Genomic DNA, 6798 nt, shown 5'->3' with positions numbered 1-6798 from the left:
AGCCAAGTGATGGTATTTTCAGTGGCATGATGCAGTTCTTCTAGGCCACCTCTGAACTTAGTCAGCAGGCATTCATCGACAATGTGTGCCAGCATTTGCACAGTGCCACAGCTGCACAAAGGACTGTTACAAAAGCCCCTGCGATACTGGTTAGCTGCACAGAGACCGTACCCAATCCGGAACCTGTTCAACAGGGACCATTGACGATGGGGCAGGTCAAACCAAGGCGAGCAGATTGTGGGGTCGGCAATGGGGGACTGGTTGGGGATTATAACAGATATTCGTTCCTCTCACCAGAGTGTTTCCGCCCTTACATCCTGGCGTGGCAGATGAGACCATAATGGGCAATGTGACGGCAAACATGCAGCTGCTGGTTTGAAAGGTCATTGTGCAGCAGCAGGCTTGGGTTGGAGCGTACTTTCTCCAGTAACTTGCTTGTGGCAACCTCTCATCTGATATGAGGAGGAGCAATATTGCTCAGAACCAGAAGCCATGGGAGAGGGGTCGGGCACAGGGTGCCGGAGATGCGCATGGCGGCATGTTACTGCTTATCCACCAGTTTGGTGTGTGATGATTGACTCCAAACTGGTGCGCAGGACTCCGCCACCAAATACTTGGTGGCAAGAACTAATGTCCACGGAGTTGGAGCATGGGCACCCCACGATGAACCTGCCAGTTTGCTAAGAAGATTGTTACATATCTTAACTTTAGCTGCTGTCTTCTTCAGGTGGGCATGGTAACTCAGTGTGTGGTCTAAGGTCACACCTAGATAGACCGGTTCTACTTCATGCTTCACCTTCTGACCATTCTGATAAACATTCAGTTCTTGGGTTGCGCTGGCATGATGAAGATGGAACAAACTGGAGACTGTTTTTATGACGCTTGGCTGAAGGCACCAAGTCTTGCAGAAAAAGAGATGACTCTGTGTGGATATGATAGAGGTCTACAAAATCATGAATGATGTGGACAAAGTGAATAAGGAAGTGTTATTTACTACTTCACATTACACATGAACCAGGGAACACCCAATGAAATTAATAGGCAGAAGGCCTAAAACAAATATAAGGAAGTACTTCTTCACAAAATGAACAGCCAACCTGTAGAACTCATTGCCATGGGATGTTGTGAAGGCCAAAATACAACTGGAATAAAAAAAGAATAAGATAAGTTCATGGAGGATAAGTCCATCAATGGCTGTTTGCCAAGATGGTCTGGGATACAAACCCATGCTCTGCTTGTCCCTATGCCTCCAACTGCCAGAAAGTACAATACAATATTGAGAAGCCACCTGAAGTGGAGCCAAATGCAAACAGCATAATCCTATGTCTTCCCTGTATCTTCTCTCAGTTCATATTGTACAGTTCATAAAGGACATTAAGGCTTATAATGAGCCTATCTGCATAACAACAGGTCTAGGTGAATGTGTCTCATCCAGTCAGGTCTTAGTAAAGTCAGAGGACACATATTTAAATAAATAATGGATGGAAAGTGTTTTATTAGCCACTGACTTTGAATTCAACAGCTGGTCAACTGTCACAATGGAATTACTACACTATCTGGAATTATCTGAGTGGGTCACCTCAAATGATCTATTCCAGATATGTGAGTAAACACCCACATGGATTTTAGATTGCGCTAAAATAAAATGTACTAGATATCTTACACATGCTCACTTGTTAGAGACATCAGTTAAGAATCCCTCACGTGTCCTTTACGGAGAGTGATCTGAAAAGTCAGTCTGCATTTGCCAACATTTCAATTGGCCTGCTAAACCCAGGGTTGTGAGTTCAATCCTTGAGGGGGCCATTTATGGATCTGGGGCAAACATTGGGGACTGGTCCTGCTTTGAGCAGGGGGTTGGACTAGATGACCTCCTGAGGTCCCTTCCAACCCTGATATTCTATGATTCTATGACAAATGTCAGAGGAAACAAGACTGTTCACCAAGTGAAAAAGCTTTTCATGTGAGCTTAGTTGAGCCCTACAGTACATGGCTGTATTGATCTGCCTCATAATTCGTAAACAAGAACTTAAAACGTTTAAATGCTGATGTAGATGGGACGAGCTGGCTGGCAATCAGCACAGGTATCAGAGTATAAGCAAAACTTTGAATTCCAACAGCTTTTCTTGTCTGTGTGGAAAATAGATGGGCAAATCAAAATCTGTCTATCTGTGGTAGATGTTTATGAATAATAATTGACAAATTTATATAATATTTATAATATTTAAATTTAAGTTTATGAAAGGTACAAGGGAAAGTGTTTTAAATGTATCAAAATCTATACTGCATATTTCAGCCTGAAAACTAGTTTTATAGATGATGTAAATACTTTAAAAAAGGGAGATTATAATGGAAATATCAACAGACCGATATCTAGAGTAGGCTACCAATTATCTTCATGATCAAGAAAAGTGAACCCGAATGAACTCTTTCCATATATTCAAACAGATGGAGATAATTCAGCACTCTAAAACAAATTAAACACATTTTTTTCTTATTAGTATGCAAAAATTGCAGCTGTAAGTTTATGTAGAATTTCATTTCCTAGTTTGAAGTATGTAATGTACTTTTATTTTTCTAGACTAAAATAAGTATCAACATTGCAAAGTACATCAGAATTCCTTTTGTACTTCCATACCTCCACAGTTTGTTTACTTCCCATCTTGTTGTTTACAGTACATGAAAAAGGCGAGTTAGGTGTTGCATTTAAGGCTGACATCTTGTCAGATGTAAGTTGCATGCCAGCCAGTACCTGCTGTTAGATTGTATGATGCATCATGCTTCAAATACAGACAAAAAGCTGCCTGAAGAAATACCAGATTAGATAACCCAGCATTCACTTTCAGAGTCACAGGCAGTAGGTGGATACTAGTAATAAGAAAGAATTGATTTTCATAGAAGAAAGACAATTCATTGAAAGAACACCTCCTTAGATTTTCTGAAGAGAGGAAAATGAATATGTGATACTACAATATTGTAAAAATGGACCTCTGCCCATCATGAACTCCAAAGTCCATTTACTGTTCCCTGGCATTGATAAGGCAGAGTGTACACCAAAATCCATTCAAAGGCATTTGCGAGTAATAAATATATCAGGAATATAAAGTATGTTCTATTTATAATTTGTGGGGTAGAAATCTATCAGGAATCTACTTTCCTCTTCTAAATAGTTTTTGTTGCTTTTAAACAATAGATTGGTTAACATTCTGATTTTTTAAAAATCTTGTCACCATATTTTTACACATTATTTATTGATTATATGCTAACATCTTGATTTTACATAGGCATAAAAACATTAAAATGTGCAAGATTTTTTTTAAATAAACACTAGGGCATATCCTGCTTCACTGAATTAAATAGGAACTGGACTGAGCATACTTACTCAAGCCCTTTGTTGTTCTGGAACATACAATATAAAATCTCCTGTACAAGAATATTAACATGGTCCTACTCTTCCTCTTGAGCATCCTGCTGCTCTCATAAACAAATCCTGACCCTGGATACACACCCTTATATGGCATGCAAGTGCTTAAAGATTTTAAGCTTTCTTATATGTTTCCAAATTCCAGATTCTGCCTGACACTTTCATAGGTATGAGGGGGCAGGTGCGGTAAAATTATAGCCCATATGCTCCAGGGAGCACAATAGCTGCAACATCCCTTATCCCCTAGAGGCTCCCAGCACTCCAAAAGGAGGTGGAAGAGGCAGGAACATGGCTGCTTCCCTCTCATGCAAGCTACACTCCACAAGATGGGTATAATAACAGGCACACAAAAGACGCATATGTGGAAGCTTTGGGAGGCATTGACATCCCAGTGCTCTCCCTGGGACTGATAACTAAATAAGAACTAGATTGTTCCATATATTTACAGCAACTCTCATATCACTGTAAAGAATGTTATACCTTAGTATTAAAAATCACTAATGCTTTGCTTTTAAATGCTTCATTAAACTAAATTATTTTAAGAATAATACACAGAACAATATGCAAAAATAATGTAAATTCCAGCATAAGAGGATTGCTGGAGCGCGCCTGAGCCATACTGGTGTGTAGGCACAGCACTTTACATTGCTTTAGTAATGGGGGAACAGTCCCTAGTGGCCCACAACAGGAGATCCAAGTAAATCCCCATCAGCACTCTTAATGAGAGTGGCTGGAAGTGGCGGCTAGTACATCCCTCGGCCCGCGCTGCTTCCAGCGGCTCCCATAGGCCTGGAGCAGCGAACCGCGGACACTGGAAGCTGCGATCGGCCGAACCTGCGGACGCGGCGGGTAAACAAACTGGCCTGGCGTGGCAGGGGCTTTCCCTGCACAAGCGGCGGAACAAGTCTGGGAACCACTGATGTAAAGCATTACCAAAACGTACAGGAAAATGAAACCAAACAACCAAGCAACCCAGCTTTCTCTCTCCTGCTCATTCACATTATTGCCTCCATTTGTGCGGCTTGTTTTCCTTCCTTATGTTTGTATGTGGCACTGTAGTTCATGACAAGACATCAGTTTAGCTGCTCAGCATTTTGAAACAGAACTTCAGAGCCTTTATTAATTTTTTGCTAACATGGAAATCTGTTTGTCAGATAAAGTTAGGTTGTAAAACAATTGGGGCTTTAAGTAACACTTACCCTTCCCAAGACTAGCTTTCCTGTTTCTGTTTTCCATACTGTAGATAATATTACATTTTTCTGGCTCTCAATTCTGAATAAATCACACATTAGATGGGATATTTAACTAAAAACACAGCTTGTAAGAGCCTCTCTTTAAATTCTGGACAACTGTTTCCATTTTGACAAATGTTCAATGAGCTGCAGTAGATCGATTAAATCTTTTTAGTCTTCTTCATTGGTCATACAGTAGTTTTGCTTTGGCTTTCCCCAGAAGAGGCAGATATACACAGATAATTGATCTGGCAGCTGGTCTCCCTGTTGGCAGCACATTGTAGAGGCATTTTATCATCAGGCTAGCTAAGTATACTTAACTTTTACACTAGAAATAAAAATACCCCTCCAGGAATAAAGTTAATTTAATATTATTTTATTCAAGAAAAGTATTGCCATAGTGAAAGTTAATTATATAGAAAAACATCAGAATCTGTATTTGAAGTTTAGATCTCTATTTTCTCAAACTACGATTTAAACACCTGTGGTGCTTTAGTACTATATACATATAGCACAGTGTGCAAATCTTAATTTCAGCCATGATCCTTCAATTGACTGCATGTGGATATAGGAATGCGCTTGCATGCAGACAGTGACAGGATTGAGGCTTTTTTACCTAATAACATAAGAATGGTCCGACCCAGTATGGACAATGGTCTGTCTAGCCCAGTATCCTGTCTTCTGACGATGACCAGTGCCAGATGATTCAGAGGGAAACAACAGAAGAGGGCAATTATCGAGTGATCTATTCCCCGTCATACAGTCCCACTTTCTGACAGTCAGATTTTAGGGACACCAAGAGCATGGGTTTGTGCCCTTAATAATCACTGGACCTATCCTCCATGAAATTACCTAGCTGTAGCTCACGAAAGCTTATGCTCAAATAAACGTGTTAGTCTCTAAGGTGCCACAAGTACTCCTTTTCTTTTTGCGAATACAGACTAACACGGCTGCTACTCTGAAACCTAATTCTTTTTAGAATCCAGTTATTCTTTTTGCCTTCAAAGCATCCCCTGGGAAGAAGTTCCAAGACTGACTACATTGCGTGAAGTAGTACATCCTTATATTTGTTTTAAACTGTCTGCCTATCAATTTCAGGGTGACCACTGGGTTTTATGTTATGTGAATGGGTAAAGAACACTTCCCTGTTCACTTTCTCCACTCCATTTATAATTGTATAGGCCGCTATCATATCCCCCTTAGTCATCTCTTTTCTAAGCTGAACAGTCCCAATCTTTTTAACCTCTCCTCCCATGGAAGCTGTTCTATACCCCAATCACTACCTTCTGTATATTTTTTCCAGTTTTAATGTATCTTTTTTTGAGATGTGGCAATCAGAATTGATTGCAATATTCAAGGCATAGGCATACCATGGATTTATGTAGAGGCATTATGATATTTTCTGTCTGATTATCTGTCCCTTTCCTAATGGTTCTAACACATTAGGCTTCTGCAGCACATACACTAAAATTGGAATGATACAGAGAAGATTAGTGTGGACCCTACGCAAGGATGACAAGCAAATTTGTGAAGCATTCCATATTTTTTTGGGTTGGACTAGATGACCTCCTGAGGTCCCTTCCAAAGTGGATATTCTATGATATTCTATGATTGTTTGCATTTTTAACTGCCACTGTATACCGAAGAGAGATTTTCAGAGCGCTATCTGCGGTGACTAAGATCTCTTTCTTGAGTGGTAACAGCTTACTTGAGATTAATATATTTATAAACTACTAAACTAATTTCATGCCTAAGTAAAGCTTTTCATATGGGAAATAAACTGAATATTTGTATCACAATCACCTTTTGAGGTACCCATAACTTTGTATGTATAGTTGATACGATTTTTCCAATGTGCATTACTTTGGGCTTATCAACACTGAATTTCATCTGCCATTTTGTTGTCTACTCACACAGTATTGCGAGATCCTTTGTAACTCTTCAGAGTCAGCTTTGGACTTAACTATCCCCTAAATTATCTCGAAACCTTGTCACCTCACTGTTCACCCCCTGTCCAGATCTATGAATGTGTTGTACAGCATGAGTGCCAGTATAGATCCAATTTACTTCTTTCCAGTGCAAAAAACTGATCCTTTATTCTACCCTTTGTTTCCTATCTTTTAATCAGTGACTAATCCATGA

The 6798-nt window shown here is 39.8% G+C and overlaps 1 non-coding gene across 1 annotated transcript; it reads left to right on the top strand.

The window, feature by feature from the left end:
* Window positions 1-6100: 6100 nt before the first annotated feature.
* Window positions 6101-6203, top strand: LOC144259773 (U6 spliceosomal RNA). Its single transcript, XR_013344909.1, has one exon. It is a non-coding gene; the product is annotated as a U6 spliceosomal RNA (small nuclear RNA).
* The last annotated feature ends 595 nt before the right edge of the window (window positions 6204-6798 follow it).

Source organism: Eretmochelys imbricata, chromosome 1, assembly GCF_965152235.1.
Source record: "Eretmochelys imbricata isolate rEreImb1 chromosome 1, rEreImb1.hap1, whole genome shotgun sequence".
Classification (NCBI taxonomy): Eukaryota; Metazoa; Chordata; order Testudines; family Cheloniidae; genus Eretmochelys; species Eretmochelys imbricata.
This window is presented reverse-complemented; position numbering and strand designations above follow the sequence as displayed.